This window comes from Antechinus flavipes, chromosome 1 (genome assembly GCF_016432865.1).
Source record: "Antechinus flavipes isolate AdamAnt ecotype Samford, QLD, Australia chromosome 1, AdamAnt_v2, whole genome shotgun sequence".
Lineage (NCBI taxonomy): Eukaryota > Metazoa > Chordata > Mammalia > Dasyuromorphia > Dasyuridae > Antechinus > Antechinus flavipes.
Window position 1 is genome coordinate 92,115,607 of NC_067398.1, and position 17,892 is coordinate 92,133,498.

The 17,892-nt window shown below is 39.3% G+C and overlaps 1 long non-coding RNA gene and 1 other non-coding gene across 2 annotated transcripts; one reads left to right on the plus strand and one right to left on the minus strand.

Annotated features, from left to right (window-relative positions):
* Window positions 1–2,103: 2,103 nt before the first annotated feature.
* On the minus strand, window positions 2,104–2,210 carry LOC127546009 (U6 spliceosomal RNA). The gene has a single exon (XR_007949882.1). It is a non-coding gene; the product is annotated as a U6 spliceosomal RNA (small nuclear RNA).
* A 5,181-nt stretch (window positions 2,211–7,391) lies between these two features.
* LOC127554945 (uncharacterized) lies at window positions 7,392–11,786 on the plus strand. The gene is made up of 2 exons (XR_007952114.1): window positions 7,392–7,853; window positions 9,897–11,786. It is a non-coding gene; the product is annotated as an uncharacterized LOC127554945 (long non-coding RNA).
* Window positions 11,787–17,892: the final 6,106 nt, after the last annotated feature.

Sequence of the window (17,892 nt, forward strand, 5' to 3'; positions counted from 1 at the left end):
TTTTATCCACATTATTGTATTTGACTTCCACAGTGCTCTCAATAGGTGGCTAATGAAAGTATTATAATTTCCCTTTTACAAAGGAAAAAACAGTCTCACATGAGTAAAAGGACTTGTCCACAGTCTCATTATTCTGAGTCATTTTTCCATTGTGTCTCTTCATGACCCCATTTTTGGGGATTTCTTAGCAAAGTAATGAGATGGCCATTTCTTTCTCCAGATCATTATGCAGGTGAAGAATTTGAGGCAATTAGGGTGAAGAGACTTGCTCAGGATTACTAGTAAACTAGTAAGTGTCTGAGACCAAATTTGAACTTATATTTTTCTCATTCCAGATACAGTGATCTATCCACCACGCCATCTAGCTGCCCTAGCAATTGTTTAAACTACAAATAGATCTCAGGTTTTCATACTTTAAATCCAGTCCTCTTTCCACTACTCTGCTCTGTTAATAAGAATGCCTTTCAGCTAGGATTCTGGGAAATTTTGGAAAAATAAACCCATAAGTTCCTCCTGTCCTTGATCCATTCTCATCTGTGGATATTTCTCTTTATATTACAGCCAGAAAACTACTCTCTAACAGGCAGAGTGACCTTGTGGCTTTGGTCTTGAAGTCAGGCAATGAACTCCTGCCTCTGATGCTAATTTTGAGATAATAAGCAAGTCACTTAACTTTTATGTTCTCCTGGCAACTAACCAGGGCTTAAGTACAAACCACATCAATGGAGGAAACTTCCATCCTGGTTGTTGTTTTCCCTGGGTTTGTCTTGACCTAGCCACTAGCTGGTAAGCTCAGGTCCACAGGTCCAGACATAGATTCAACTGACTACAGTGGGATCTTGAAAGGACTGGATCATGCTGAACAGGACAGATGGAGAGGAAAATCAGAACGTGGTTAAAGGAGAGGAAAGTACCTTAAATTATGTCAGTATGATAAGAAACTATCCTTGTCAAAGACCGTGGCAGTCATGGCTGACCTCGGTGTCTTAAAGGAATCATTACAAGACAAAATGAAATCGTGATAATTTCTCTGATTCTGGGTAAGAAGTCCTTCTTTCCCCATTGTATGTAGTCAGCAGAAGGACTATTCATTCTTATTTATTCCTGGGGCTGGATTAGCAAAAAAAAATTTTCATTAATGGTGAATGATATGACTGTACATTTGCTCCAGGTGGCTCAGTGGATAGAGTGCTGGGTTTTAGGTAAACCGGAGTTCAAATCTGGCCTCAGGCACTACTGTATGATCGTGAACAAGTCACTTAACCTTATTTCCCTCAGTTTCCTCCTGTGCAAAATGAGCTGCAGAAGGAGATGACAAACCACTCCTGTTTCCTTGCCGAGAAAACCTCGCATGGGGTCATGAGACGTGACTGAAATGAAAGAACAGCAATAAAAGGTCTTGCAAACGTGTTCTTGGTCAGCTAAATCTCTAGCACCTGACCCGACTGGCCACTCTCACAGACAGATGCCAACCACATGCTTATTTTAGTGTTTAACATCCCCAGCTGCTAAGCCGTGTAGCCCTTCTAAAAGCAGAAACAGAAATGTTTCTGGGTGGCCTGAAGTTTCCAGAACTGCCTGGCTCTTCCCGTGGGGAAACCTGCTCATGGTTTCTATGAGCTGTGGAGTATGACTGACTTCAAGAGGTAGAAAGTAAGGCTAGAACCAGTTGATTGGTGATTTGCTTTTTTTCTTATTAATATTTGAAATTAGGAAGATCTGAGTTCAAATCCTGCTTTTAAAAGACACTAGCTATGTAATTCTGGATAAGTCATTCTATTCTACCTCTTTGTGCCTCAGTTTCCTCATCTGTAAAATTATAGCACCTACTTCCTAGGATTACCATTAAGGATCAAAATGAGTTAATGTATGTAAAATGCTTTGCCAATCTTCAAATATTATCTAAATGTTATTTATTATAGTTGTTTCCTTCCCTAATAAATAAATAAAAACCCAGGATGTAGGTTTAAGCCACATATTGTGAATCCTCATGGGATAAAAAAGGTCACGTATCCAATTCTCCAGGGAAAATTGACCATTTGAGGACACAGAGATAAGCAGAGCACTGTGACACTTTGGGGACAAAAATGAATCCAGGGAACAAAAAATATGGAACAGTTTACATATCTACATGTCACCTTTGTGCAGGGGCCATGCTAATTTTCCCTGTATCATTCCAGTTTTAGTATATAAGCTACTGAATCAAGCATGCTTATTATAGTGCACAGGGTTCACAGCTGCCATTTGAATGCCATCACTTTAAAAGGGTGTGGCAGCTGGGTCAAGCTCATTGGAGTCACTTGCTAATATGACTTGAACCCTGTGGACTTGGACCGGCTGGCTTTCTGACCTGGTTCCAAGAGTCCCACTCTGGAGGCTTCAGGTTCTTTCATCTCCAGTTCAGACAGGTAGAATGAGAAACAAAAGAAAGTAATTTCCTATTTCCAATGCATTGCTCCGACCATGCTTCTCACTGGAGCTGCAGTAACTAACTGTCTCTTCGGATTTCTGTGATGGTGATTGCATCCCAGTACAACTACCCCCTTGGTGATGAGAAGCATCTGTGAGACAGCAGCAAGAGCAAGGGATGTTGGGATTTAAATCTGGATTTATATCCCAGCTCTGCCATTTGCTATGTGACCATTAACATGTCATTAATTCTCGGATCAGTTTTCTCCTCTGCAAAATGTGGATGCCTGTTCCACCTACTTCTCACAAGACTGTTCTGAAGATCCAATGTGATAACATCTGTAAAGTACACTGGAAATTGGAATGCTCTGAACAATCATTAGTTGTTACATCACTCACTCTAGACGTTGCCCGTGATTATATCACTGAGCTGGTTTTAGGTAGAGGGCAGGATTAGTGTGTGTTCTTTCCTTGGGTTATGGATTCTGACACCTGATTCGAGTCCAAAATTAGCCCCATCACACTTGGCCTTGACCTGGGCTCTCCATTAATATCTTTCTTTAAGAACCTTGTATTTTAATAAGGAAGACTCTCTTTTCTCACTCCATCACCTCTCCCAATCCAATTTATTTTCAAATTTGTTAATTCTACATCCACAAAATCCATTCTTTTGTATCCATTCTTTTCCTTTATATTTGCCAGTCTAGGCCCTCATCACCTTTTACCTGAGCTATTATAATACTTTTTTAAATAATAGTTTAAAAAAATTTTTCCAAGTACATGCAAAGATAGTTTTCGACATTCACTCTTGCAAAACCTTTTGTTCCAAATTTTTCTTCCTCCCACCCTTAGACAGCAGGTTAAACATGCGCAATTCTTCTAATCCTATTTCCACATGTAATACTTTTTACATACATATATTCACACATACACACACACACATATATATAAGTGATAGATTGTACCAAGTCACAAAGATCCTTCTTGAAGGTCCTACTTGACAATTGATCTGCTAACTTTGTTCTCCTTACCCTCCCTCCTACTCCCCCACTCCCAATCCTTTACCTCTTCCAATTCCCTGGCTTATGAATTTTTTTCTTGCTTTGGATTCCTGATCTTACTTTTACCCTGAAATATTTGGGCCTGCTTGGCTTTTTGAGTCCTGACTCATGGGGCTTGACTTCAGGGCATAATCCCTTATTCTGCCTTGACCAAAAGTTTTGGGACCCTGCCCCAGGTCTGGCCTGCTCTGCGTGGTTTATAGTGACAGTTTGGTTGAAATTCATGACTTCCTACCTTGAGGAAATTGCTTTGTGAGCCTGAAGGCCCCATTTAAATGTGAGTTATTATTAGCACCACTTCAAGATTTCCACGGATGCTTCATCCCTTTGGTATGGCTACTCCCCTTCTCTAGTGAAGATTGTAACCTATCTGTACCTTCACATCCTTTGTGACTTTGGTCCACAGATTTTTGTAAATCTCCCACTGAGGTTCTTTCCAAAGGACAGAGCCTGCCTTTTCATAAAAGTGAAAGTGCTATTTATAAATAGTAACTGAATAGTAAAAAATAACCTCACCACAGAGCTCCTCGTCCCAGTTCCCTACTCTGAAGTACATGACCTACAGCTGCCTGGGCTGACCCTGAAATTAGCCCTCCTGGACTCTTTTCTCTCACTCCATCACCTCTCCCAATCCGATCTATTTTCGTTTGTCAGTTCTATGTCCACAAAATCTTTTGCATCCATTCCTTTCCTTTATATTTGCTGGGCTACTACCCTATTTCAGGTCTTTATCACCCCTTACCTGAACTATTGTAATAACTTTTTTTCAGAAAAATAAATTTTTATTAATGTCTTTTTTTTTTATTTGAAGTGTCAAACATTCAGTTCTTGGGCTTCATGGGAACTACAACACTCCTGACTAGAACCTGAACCAAATGAAAATGTAGTTTCTATCTGATTTTAAAGTGGTGTTTATATATTTCTTTTTTTATTAAAATATGTGTGATTTTCTAAGTTAATATGTGACCTGTCTGGTCATTATGTACAATTTAATGATTCTGGTTTCTATTTGATTTTTATATTATTCTTTTATATTAGAATTTTCCCCAATATTTATTTCTTTCCTTCTCCAACAGATTCATCTCATATAACAAATAGTTTATGATAACTTTTAAATTAATCTTCCTATTTCCAGTTTTTCCACTTTCTGATCCATGTTGTGACCTACAAATTCCTCTGTGTCATATAAAACCTTCTAGCAAAGTCAGAAGTAACATAACATTTGCATTAATAATACTGTGATTTTTCCAAAGTGTGTTGACATGTTGATTGGTTTGAGGAATTAACCTAATTTTTCAGACTGATTTCATATTACTGTACTTGAAACTACCTGAAGCTATTAATCCTATTAAGCTGTTCTCCAAGCCTATCTTCCAACTCTCTGTCTCTTTATAGCATGTTTCCTATGCCTGAAATTCATTTCTCCTCACCTCCATCCTTTATAATCCTTAGTTCCTACCAATCTCAATTTAGGAGATACCCTTCCTCTGCAGTGCCTTTCCCAAATCCCCTGTTGCTGCTGTTCTACACCTCTTTAAAAGTGCTTTGTATTTATTGTTGTCTTTCTTCCCTTTACTCCTCATGTTAAATACAATTCTTTTGGAGTGTTTCACTCCTATCTAGATTCCCCCAGTAGCTTGCCTAGTAAGATACTCATAGCAAGAACTTCAAAAATCACAATCAGAGCTGCAAGGGGACTTGAAGGTCATAGCATCTCTCTAATTGCAGATGATAAAAATGAGGTTCAGAGAGGTGGTTCAAGTTTAATTCAGAAGGCAGTCCAGGTTTCAATGCAGGTCCTCTGAGTCTAATCCTATTTCTCTACAGAGCATCATGATTGTATTTAATGAATATTGATATGAATAGATTTTAGTGTCTCTCCAAGGTCATTGCTTCCTTTGGAGATTTTGCTTATTTATTATTATTATTATTTTTTGCTGAGGCAATTGGAGTTAAGTGATTTGCCCAGGTCACACAGCTAGGAAATGTTAAGTATCTGAGGCTAGATTTGAACTCAGGTCCTCCTGATAGAGCTGGTGCTCTATCCGTTGCACTACCTAGCTGCCCCTGAGATCTTTCTTTTGATGAATAGCTTGGGACCAGAACAACAGAGAACATAAAGATCCAAGTACAAACAGAATGGCTGGATAGGCTTTGTCCAAAGTCAGAGAAGTGCATACTTTGGGGAAATATTGTTATTAATAAAAATGTAATATGATAATTTTGATAGGCAGAAGAAAAAAAATACTGTATTCTTTCCTGGGAAACATTCCTCAATAGGGGAGAGACGAGAGACCTCAAAACTACACTATTCAATAGCCTAATGTTTCTAGGTTTCTTTCTACCATCCAAGCAACCAAATCAATAAGAGTATTAAACTCCTACTATATATTGCAGGCATCATAATTATCACTGAGAATATAAAGATTAAAAACAAAACAATCCTTATTCTCAAAAAAACTTATATAGTTAAACACAGGATGGTGGGGCTTCTACTAAGCAGTCTATGTTCATTCACCAGGAAAAATATAGATAAGATCAACCTTGGAAGCAGCTTTTAAAATGGATGCTAAGATGTACACAAATGCACCAAAAGTTTAAAAAGGAGGGCTTGGAAACCTTGTGGATGGAGAATATACAAGCTTAAGACACTTTAACATAGTCGAAAGAACATTGATTTAGCAATAGAGATTCCTGGTTTCGTGTCCTAGTTCTAAAAGGCTAGGCAGCAGGTTAGATTAGAAAGAATCCTGAAGTTGGAGCAAAAAAATACGAGTTTAAGTTGGCTTTGGACACTTAAACTGCTTGTTGCCATTTCCTCACTATTTGTACTATCTAGTGTTGTGGGTAATGTAAGGAGAGAACGTATTTATGGATAGAATGTAAGTTTTTGGAGAATTGAGATTGTTTTTATTTTTGTATCCCCAATGATGCCTGGAATATATAGTGGGAGCTTAATAATTTTATTGATTTGATTCCTTAGATGGCAAAAATGACTAGAATTGTGGTGCAGAAAGTGTTTTGCTTTATCTTTAAGTACTTCAGAAATGTGGGTCTGAGATGCTCTTACCTTTCACTCAGGCTAAGTTCCTTCTTTTCAAGACCTTTATTTCCTGTTTTGTAAAATGAAGGGGCTGGATTAAATGTTCCTTAAGACTATTTGCAACTTTCTATCAAGTAGTAGGGACAGAGATTAATTCTGTTTTTCACTGTCACACAGAACATTTTTACAAAGTTCTTTCCTCACACAATTTTGTGTTGTTTTCTAAATATTGTTTTCTTCTTTTTCCAATGAGGAAAGACTAAAACATTAACTTGCTAAGAATTACACTGGATGAGGAATTAGAAAACAGATTTAAATTTTTGCTTTGACTTTTGGTACCAATGTATGCTCAAGGCCATTCTTAGTCTTTCCTTTTTATGCTATCCACCTTCTTCCCTAGCCTTAATCACTGAATGGGCATTGCTATTAAGACAAGAACTTTAGGTATAGGGAAGGTAATCTCAGCTATCCTCTTGCCCCCAGTGGGTTTCTAAGTGGCCATATACACATGGAGCCTGTGTTTCTTCTAGTTCTCTTTTGTATATTCCTTTCTGATCTCAAGTAAATGAGTATCATAAGTGAATGATCAAATGACTGTGAGCTTTGGAATGTTGGAAGCCCCATCCAAGTACCAACAGCAGGAGTTCATAACTGAATATGCCATAGGTATAGCTGCTGAGCCATGTGAGGAGGCAGCCTAGGAGAAAGACCTATAAGATCCTCCAGAAATAGATTAATCTGTCAACTGATTCATGGTTCTGCAAGCAGTAGAACAATTCAATGTCAAAAGAAGTGAACTTTATGATAGTCACCAATTAAGTGTGAGTACTCTCTCTTCAGGACTTAGATGGTAGAGAATAATGTATTTCTGATTTCTTTTATTATTATTTTTTTAAAGCTTTCTATTTTCAGAACACATACATAGTTTCATTCACCTTTGCAAAACCTTGTGCTTCAATTTTTTCCCCCTCTCTTCTCCAACCCCTTTCCCAGAAGGCAAATAATCCAATATATGTTAAACATGTGCAATTTTTCTGTACATATTTCTACAATTATCATGCTGCACAAGAGAAATCATATTAAAAAGGAAAAAAATGAGAAAGAAAATAAAACACCAGCAAACAACAATAAAAAAAGTGAAAATACTCATTCATACTCAGTTCCCACAGGCCTTTCTCTGGATGCAGATGACTCTCTTCATCACAAGACCATTGGAACTAGCCTGAATCACTTCACTGTTGAAGAGAGCTACATCCGTCAGAATTAATCATTGTAAAATCTTGCTGTTGCCATGTACAACGATCTCCTGGTTCTGCTCATTTCACTCAACATCAGTTCATGTAAGTCTCTCCAGACCTCTCTGAAATCACCCTGTTGGTTGTTTCTTATAGAACAATAATATTCTATGATATTCATATACCATAACTTATCCAGCCATTCCCCAACTGATGGACATCCACTCAGTTTCTTGCCATTGCAAAAGAGCTGCTACATATGGGCCCCTTTGCACATGTGGGTCCTTTTCCTTTTGTGATGATCTCTTTGGGATACAGGTCCAGTAGAGATACTGCTGGATCAAAGGGTGTGCACAATTTAAAAGCCTTTGAAATAGTTCTAAATTGCTCTCCAGAATGTTTGGATCCTACTTTTGATTTCATAGCTTTTTGCCCTTTGGTTCTTATTCTTTCTTCTCAGTAAATGTCACTCAGTAAAACCTAATCAGTATAAATTGATTACAAATAACATTCAATAGATACTGTTGGTAGTCATCATGGGTTAGATGATCTCAGTGAAATACTAACTGGCATTGATAGTAGAGTGAATATAACAGACGAGGGCTTGAGAGTTGTAATAGAAGACACCCTGAAAACTCCTCCAAATTATTTCTAGAACTTTAAGGAGACTGGAGTCAATCAATGTCTGGGATCCAGGCAGCTGATATGAACATGGGTTAGGAGAGGTAACTCTAAGACTTCATTAAATATGGGCTTCAGCTGGCATAAGCATTGAGGTCATTCAAATTTGCAGGGCTCCATTGGAGAGATTCTCCACCCTGTATTCACTATTAGATTCCCTTGTATTCACAATCTATTTACCAATTTTCCTGCTATGTACACAGTATAGGGAAGGAGTAGAGTAAGGGAGTTTTAGGGAATAAAGATAGGAATGGTTTTCAATAGCTAGATTCCATTGATTGTCTATCAGAGAGCATGAGATGAAACTCACTTTCTACCCTCTGACTGATCACAACATCCTTGAAGTCAGGTTTTCACTGTAAAACATATTTCAGGGGCCAAGGTTTGGGGAGATAAGATCCTGGCTTTAGTTTCAGGAAGGGTCTAAGTTCCACTTCAGCTATAACTGACTGTGTGACCTTGGACCTATCTATGGGTGACAACTCAGTGACCCAGGCAACTCTCATTTTGTATTTATCTGTATAGATGTTGTTTCACCCAGTAATATATAAGTTCCTTAAAGTCAGGGACTATTTTATTTTTATCTTTTTGATCTCTAGAACATAGCTAGAGATATATACTGCCTGGTACATAATAGATATGGAAAGCTAGATGGCACAATGGATAGAGCAGCTTGATGCATTTTCATGAGTTCAAATTCAGCCTTAAACATTTACTGGCTACATAGCCCTGAATAAGTCACTTTGCTAACTCCTTAGAATGAGTCGGAGAAGGAAATGGCAAACCATTCCAGCTTCTTTGCCTAGCAAACCCCAAAATGGGGTCAGAGAGAGATTGAACAACAACCACACAACACAGTAGATGCTTAATGAATGCTCTTGACATGAATTCAACAGAAAACCAAAGGTATTTCAATGGAAGGGTACAATGAATCAGTTCAAAGCTAACGTTGAACAGGTGAGAAAACAGGATGCAGGGAGTGTGCTGAGATCTCCCATGTCAGCCACTCTGGTGGGAATGAATATAGAAGAGTCTTTTAAAAAAGAGGTAAAAGAGTTCCTCTTTTTGGTTAATAAAATCCACCTTCTTTTTTTTTTTTTTTTTTTTTTTTTGTTGGTGTTTTGTGGACCCAGAATTAAATGGAGGTGGTTTTCTCCCATTACCATAGTCATAGCAACAGTTTTGATTAATGCAATCGCCCATTAGCAAAAATAATGTCTGCCCTAATCAGAACAGCTTCAAGTGTCTCTTTGCGCATTTCAGTAAATGGTGTAATCATGGTACAGTTTGGGGTGTCTGGGAGCTGATTACCGTAGTGTAAGTAGTCCTGATTTTCAGCCTAAGGAGTGTCAAGGGGTTAGAAACACAACTAATCACTGTGCATTGTTATCAGTGTTTAGGAGAGAAAAGAGCATCGAGACAGCCAGAACTCTCTCTCTCTCTTTTTTTCTCCGCATGCCCTTTCAGGGAAGTTCCAGTGACTTTCCCTCCATCTCAGAAGCACCCAGGTCCAGGGAGCATCGGTTTTTGCAAACGATCCCACACGGGGAAGATCTTGTTTATTCTTGAACTACAGAGAAAAACGAGCAAAGAGGTGTTTTGTTTTCGTTTTTGTTTCCCCCCGAAGAATGAGAGATGAAAGGAACAACCGCAGGGGTCTGCCACAAAGAACCGACAATTTTGTAAAACCTGCTCTGCTCTCCCTGGCTCAGCAGCTCCTCCCACACGTCCATTAGGCTCATGATGGCATGATGGACAGCCAACCTCAGGTCATTTCATTGGGCTGAAAGTGCTATAAGCTCCCAGACCAGGAGCTGAAGTGCAGAAAGGTGGAGGTGACACAAGGCAAGAAGTCACTATGTCATTGGCTCATAATGAGCCAGAATTCTATTTATTAAAGTTATGCTTCTCCACGGGGAGTCTCCTTTGCCTATTAAGATGCCTCAGAGCAATGAACCCAGCCTTATTTTACCCTGGGAAAGGAGGGAGAAGGACCTAAAGGACCTACTACACCCCGCCCCTACACACACGTCTTTATTAGTAGGGAAATGGAGGCATCAAAAGGTAAATTGCTTTGCCTCTAATTTTAAAACAAATCCACCTCCCAATTCTCTCCCAATTGACCTCTTTCCCTGTACTTCTGCCTTTGTCCCTACACATACACATTTTTTATTAGTAGGGAAACTGAGGCATCAAAAGTAAATTGCTTTGCCTCTGATTTTAGAACAAACCTTCACTACAGTTCTCAGCTCCCAATTATCTCTTCTACAAGACTAGACCCCTTTCCTTATATTTCCACTTGTCTCCTACACACATCTTTTATTAGTAAGGAAACTGAGGCATCAAAAGTAAATTGCTTTGCTTCTGATTTTAGAACAGACTCCCCTCCCAATTCTCAACTCCCAATTGTCTTTCTACAAGATTTGACCCCTTTCCCTGTACTTCCATTTGTCCCTTATACTTATCTTTTATTAGTGGGGAAACTGAGGCATCAAAACTAAATTGCTTTGCCTCTGATTTTAGAATAAACCTCCACCCCAATTCTCAACTCCCAATGATCTCTTCTACAACATTAGATCCCTTTCCCTGTATTTCCACTTGTCCCCTACACACATCTTTTATTAGAAGGGAAATTGAGGCATAAATTGCTTTGTCTCTGATTTTAGAACAAATCTATGTCTTAATTCTCAATTCCCAATTATCTCTTCTACAAAATTAGACCCCCTTTCCTATGCTTCTGCCTCTGCCCCTACACACACACACACACACACACACACACACACACACATCTTTTAGTAGGGAAATTAGTAGGGAAACTGAGGCATCAAAAGCAAATTGCCTTGCCTCTGATTTTAAAACAAACTTATGTCACTATTCTCACCTCCCAATTTTCTTTCTACAAGATTAGACCTCCTTCCTTGTACATCTGCCTCTATCTCTGCATGCATATACATGCTCTGTATGTGATTGTCACAACACACTGTCATCACAAATACAAAGAGATGAAGAATAGGACCTGAGAAAATGTGGATTGAGCTTCCAGGAGCTATTTTTAGATCCTGCTGAGAAGCTTTAAAAAGGACTTAAACCCATTTGTGACTTTTTGAACACAAAACAGAAATAAAATTCTTCCACCGCTTAGTCTCTCTTCCAAAGTATTAGAAGTGAAAACATCCTGGAAGGTTGAACTAGCTTTTGCAGCATATCTTTTATTAGGTCTTCAGCTAGGACTTGCTTGTCTTGTTGGGGTGTTTGTTAATATCAGTTCTTCTTTGCCATCTCTAAAAATTTCCCATTGACATATTGCCATTGTAAAGATAAAGACAAAGAACCCCTAATAAAAGTCACTTGCCCATAGTCACTTGACTTTTTTTTTTGGGGGGGGCGGATATAGAAACAATCAGGTTAAATGACTTGTCACATCATCATTAAGTGCTTAGTGTCTGAGGCCAGATTTAAAATCAGGTCCTACTGACTCTGGCACTAGTGCTCTATCCACTGCGCTACCTAGCTGTCTGTCTGCATGTTACTTTTCAGTGACAGACATCAGTCCCAGCATCTGGGTCTCTTGATGTCTAGATCCCACTTTGCAATTTTTACTTCCTTATGGTTTAGGGCTGGCTTATAGCTCTGCTTTCAACAGATGTGGGGGGCCCCCATCCACCCACTAAAGGATCCCAGGATGTCCCAGTCCTGACCTGAATCTTAGAGTATACTTGAAATGATACAGGACAAGGGAATACAGAGAATCAAGCCACGTTTCTATTTTCTACTGTTGGCTTCACAAAAGCCACTGGTAAGTTTATTGCTCTTGTTACCATCTACATGTGGCCTCAAATAGTCAGCACACGTCTCAGAGGAGTAGTTTGGCCCATCAGTTTAAGGAACTATGCCCTAAAGCCCAGCAGACTCAAGCTTTATTGATGAACAGGTAAGAGAGAATTTCACAGTCTGGGGATCTTCCACAGGGAACAGCCTGTCTCTGACCTCCTAGCCTTCAGATCTGGGAATCGTTAACAGGGGTTCTCCAGTGTCCTCCAAAGGATGATGGTATATTTTCCAGGGAGCCCAGATTACATGATAAAGGACTTTAAACACCTTTACCTTAAATCAGTCTGAAAAGCAAGTGAGGGAGCTGGTGTATTGTTGCAAAGCCTCAGTATCCTGTGATTCACAGAATCAACTCTCATCAGCTAAACTCACAACAGAATGCTCTTCACATCCCCAGAAAACCACAAAATAATTTCATTAACATTATGGTTGAAATTTCCATTTGGCCTTCATTACTGCCCCCACAACAAAGACACATCTTTCCCATAGAGAGTGTCAGAGCTGGCTCACAGGACAGCTGCAAAAGATGAATAATAAGGCATGATGACATTTATACAGCACTTGGAGGTTTGCAAAGCATTTTATTTAAATCATCTCATTTCAACCTCACAACCCTGGGATGAAGATACTTAGAGATGTTATTAACCCTGTTTAATGTGGGAGGAAACTGAGGCTCAGTGAGATACAGTGGTTTGACCATCATGCAGGTAATGACTGACTCATGATGTGAACCTGAGCCCACCCTTCCTCATTTCACTTGTCTTCAAAGGCCCCAAACAGGGAAAAACGGTAGTGAAGGAGTGTGGGGGCACTAAGAGGCCAAACCATGTATGTAAGACCAGATGGATAGATAATGTAATAAACTCTTAACTCTGGCAAGGGGTTGGCTGCTTACAAAACCCCTGAGATTTGTCATTCTTCCCAGCTTAGGAAGGGAGGAAACTAATGGAAGATCAGTCCTCTGATGGAAGGGCGGAGGTTTGTCCATACCAGCCTATGAGTTTTGGGAACACTTGGAAACAGAGATGGAGATGGTATAATGGCAGCAATGCAAACTCAGCAGCAGTTTGTGTCTATCACATCTGGAGTTCCCTGAGAGATGACTTCTAAATACACAGAGAGGTGAGTGACTGGGTTTATTGTGAGTTCTTCCTCTAGGACAAGAGCCCTGAAACAAATCAGTGGAAGGAAAAAGGCAGTCCCCAACCATGTCCCTGCTTTACTTTTGACTCTGAGTTTTAAAAAATGTTTAAAAGTACATTTGCCCGGTTTAATATGATTATATTATTTTTCATAAACACCTCTAGGTTGTTTGGCATCCCTTTGCAATGTTTGGATATAATGAGAGCCACACAGGAGAGAAAGAGAGAGAGGGAGAGGAAGGGAGAGAGGGGAGGAGGAAAGAAGGAAAGGCGAGAGAGCGCTCATTTATTTAGCACTTGCCAAGTACCATGATGAGGATTGGGAATACAAATAGAAGAAGAAGGAGAAGGGGAAAATATGAGAAAGAAGGAGAGGGAGCAAAAGGGGGAGAGAGAAAAGAAGAGGGAGAGAGATGAAGGAAAGGGAGAGGGAGAAGAAAAAGGAGAGGGCATGTATTTAGTACTTATGTGCCAGATAGTATGATAAGAATTGAGAATACAACAAGCAAAAAAGAAATAATCTCTGTCCTCAAGTAGTTTATAATCTAATGGAGGAATGCATACAATAAAAATGTATCAAAGAAAATGAATAAAAAGGAGCTAGAAAATAGGGTTGGGAGGGTTAGGGGAGGTGTCCATATGGGGGCAAGGTGGCCTAAAATGTGAAGAGTTAGCACGAGGAACAATGAGGGCTTGGATTCTTCATAAAATAATGGCCCCATGCAGGAGCTTATCAGTTAGCTGAGGGCTGCAATGTTGGAGGCATCCTTAGGGTGAAAAGTCTGTTGGAAGGAGGTAGAAGTGGCTGGGGAGTGAGGTACTAAGCCAGGAGGAAAATGAAAAGAATCTTCTAGGTGAGCTAGTCCAACCACAATCATTATCCGTTGAAAGACTGAGGCCCAATGACTTCAAAGGACTTGCCTCAAATCCCAGGGATGAATAGCATAGGAGAATAGCATTTGGAATGAGAGCACCTGGGCTCATCCCAGCTCCGCCATTTACTACCTGTTTGTCTTTGGGGAAGGTAATACTGAGCTTTATTTTTCTCACCCACAAAATGAGGAGATTAGATGTCTGAGGTCCCTTCCAGCTTTAAATCTGTGAATCCTATGATCTTTAGATTTTAACATGGATCTCTGACTCCAAAATCAATACTATCTCCATGATTTCCCACTAGACACTGAGGCAGACAAGTTATTAGATTGGCCACCGGCAACTCCTTGGATTTCTTCCATTTCATTTGTGCTTCAATTTTGTTGACTTTCCTAGGTTTGCTTCTCTCTGGAGCTACTACCTCTATTTAGGAATTTGTTCCAGAGGATCTTAATTCAAAACCGAGTTCTCCTAAAATACTAATTGTATAACTTTGGGCAAGACACCTCCCTCTTTGGGCCTCAGTTTCCTCATTTTTAAAATGAGGTTAGACTAGATGGTCTCTAATGTCCCTTCAAATCCTAAGTCCTATGAAACTATGCAACTTTTACCTTTATTTTCCCCCTAACCTCCAGTCTTCACAGCCCCTACCTTAAATTCAGAGTAGTATTGGACTTAGAGAAGCAATTCATACATTTTTGCTACTGTTCAGTCTTTTTCAATTGTATTTGACTTTTCATGACCCTATTTGGAATTTTCTTGGCAAAGACACTGGAATGGTTTGCCATTTCCTTCTTTAGCTCATTTATGGATGAGGAAATTGAGAAAAACAGAGTTAAACTACTTACCTGGAATCACAGGTCAGATTTGAACTCATGAAGATGAGTCTGACTGACTCCAGACCTAGTAATCCATCTATTGCTCCACCCAACTGCCCTATTATACATAAATTTTCTTTAGTCCTTTAATCTTTCATTTTACAGATGAATAAACTGAGGCACAAAGGTAAAGCAAATCTGATCTAAGATCAGACATGCAATCAGCAGCAAAGATGGCATTTGAACTGAAACTCTTTCACTTCAAGTCCACCTAATCAAACCTGTTTATCATTCACAGGAGGAAAGTGATCGGTGTTCAGTGGGAACAGCCCCTTCACACTCTAATGTTTGGCTTTACAGATAATAGAAGTCTTCATCACTTCACACTTGAGGTAGTCAGAACTTTGGGAGTGAAAGAGTCACATCTGTGTGGCAAAGGAGAGCCAGCCATCTGGTGTAGGTCTTCTGGTCCCTGGCAAGTGTCTCACAATAGAGATATGTATTCATCAAAAAGATTTCAAAGAGACCTACTAATATTTCAGTATGGATCCCAAAGTCTATATCTTCTGAGTTTCCTTTTTGCTGTTTTGACACTTCATTTACAAATATTTCAGAGAATTTCCCTGAAATGGTAACAGCAGCACATCTCAGCAGTATAGTAACTAGTTTCAGTCATATTCAAATCAATCAACCAATCAATAAAGATTTATTAAACACCTACTATGTGCCAGGCACTGGGCATATAAAAACAGAGGAAATGGTTCCTTATCTGTAAGGGGCTTACAATTTGTAGGAAAGATTGCATGTACATAAATGAATAAATTTAAAAGATATTAAATAGAAGTTGGAAGGGAGGATATAAAGAGCTGAGGGTGGGAGTATAAGGCAGATCTGGATAGACATTATATAGAAGGTGCTCCTCAATCAAAGTTCTGAAGAAAACAAGCTCTTAAGAGGCAGAGGGGATGAGGGATAAGGGAGTGCATTCCAACCCAGGGAGAGAGCCAATGCAAAAGTACAGATGTAGGAAATGGAGTACAACACATGTGTGAGTCATTGGGAAGATCACTTTAGCTGAGCTATCAAATATCAAGACAAGTAGGAATATTAAGGCTAGGTTTTGAATAATAGCTTATATTTAATCTTGTAGGGAATAGAGAGCAATTAGACTTTGCCCCTCAATTGTGAGGCTCCTTGGGAACAAAGACTATGCATTTTGGGTTTTGGGTCTCTTTTTCTATCCCCAATACTTTATATATTACCTGATACATAAGAGATACTTAATAAATACGAGTTTACGCAATATTAGAATTTATTGGGTAGGGGAATGACATGGTAATTCTCTGTTCAGATCCATCCAGATTGTTATTCAAAATTTCAAAAAATTTGTCCTAGTAATAATATAACACGATGCAAATTACTTGAAGGCAGGATTTATCTTACTTTTGTCTTTGTATCTTCAATGCTTAATATAAAGCGTTGCACATAGCAGATGCTTACTAAATATTTGTTGAACTGTTGACTATAGCTCTTCATTAAATCATTTAAACTTGAACAAAAAATACAAAAAGAGAATCATGAGATTAAATTTTGAAAGTTAATAAAATTCCTAAAATACATACTCTGTCTCTTGTAGGTCACTTTAATCTTCTCTATAGTAGGTTTCCTTAACTTGATCTTGAAAAAGAAAATGCAAAACAAAACAAATATCTAAAAAACCCAAGGCAACTTGGGCTCCGTTCTCAAGTGCTTTGATTTTCAAAGCTCCCAGTGGGTGATGTTTTATCTGTCAGCATTTTACACTTAGGTGACACTCCTTTTACCCCCTCTCATTCCATCTGCTCCCTATGTATGAGGTGGGGATGGCAAATCATTCCCCTCATCTGCTCTGGCTAAAGCATACCCCATTAGAGTATTTGTGAACTCCTGCTTCCAGGGACAAGGGGATTAAGCTCCAGAGGATGCATACTTTGAGATGGTAAGGAAGTCCCTTTATTGATCACGTCTCAGAAAGAACTGCTCACTCCAATAGACTTAAAAGAGCTGATTTCCCTTCTTGCTCTCTTCTCCCTCTCATCAGAATGTGTTATGGAATTTTCTCTTTGGCACTTCCTCTGAGCTCCCTTCCTGTTCTCTAATGCTATCTGACACTGGGAAGAAGATGACTATTACTCAAATCAGGAAGGCTGGGCAGTGGATGCATGGGACAGGAAGGCCTATGGTCAATATTGCTAAGAAGGATCCCAGCCTCTTCCCTATGCTGAGCTGCCTTTAGACCATATTAGACAAAAGGGAGAGAGCCCAAATATCTGGGCCAGTTTTAAAGTTGGCTTTTATGCTGTGATAACAAGGTGGCCAGGTGGGACCTTTTTGGGGCAAAGCAGCATAGCCACTTAGGTGGCTTTCATTGTATTTCTGTGTCCCTGGAAAAAGCCACATGCTTTGGTCTGTGCTTTAAGCTGACAGAGGGATTGAACAAAGAATCCACCAAAGAGCTTGCTGGTGATGATTTGTGGCCCAAGGTCAGCGACAGCTGTATCCATGGTAAGGCTTTCGAGCCCTCTCTTACTTTCTCAGTCATGTTTTTGTCAGAGGGGAGGGGACCCTTGAAGGATTCCAAGAGTCAGAAAGAGAGAAGTGATTTATAGAAACGATATTGATTAGAGGGTATGGGACCCTTGTAAAATTCCAATAGTCAGAAAGAAAGAAGATGTGATTTATAGAAATCAATATAAATATTGATTAATGCGCAGTATCTTTCCATAGGAGGGCAACCAGGACATTCTATTGAATTTATAG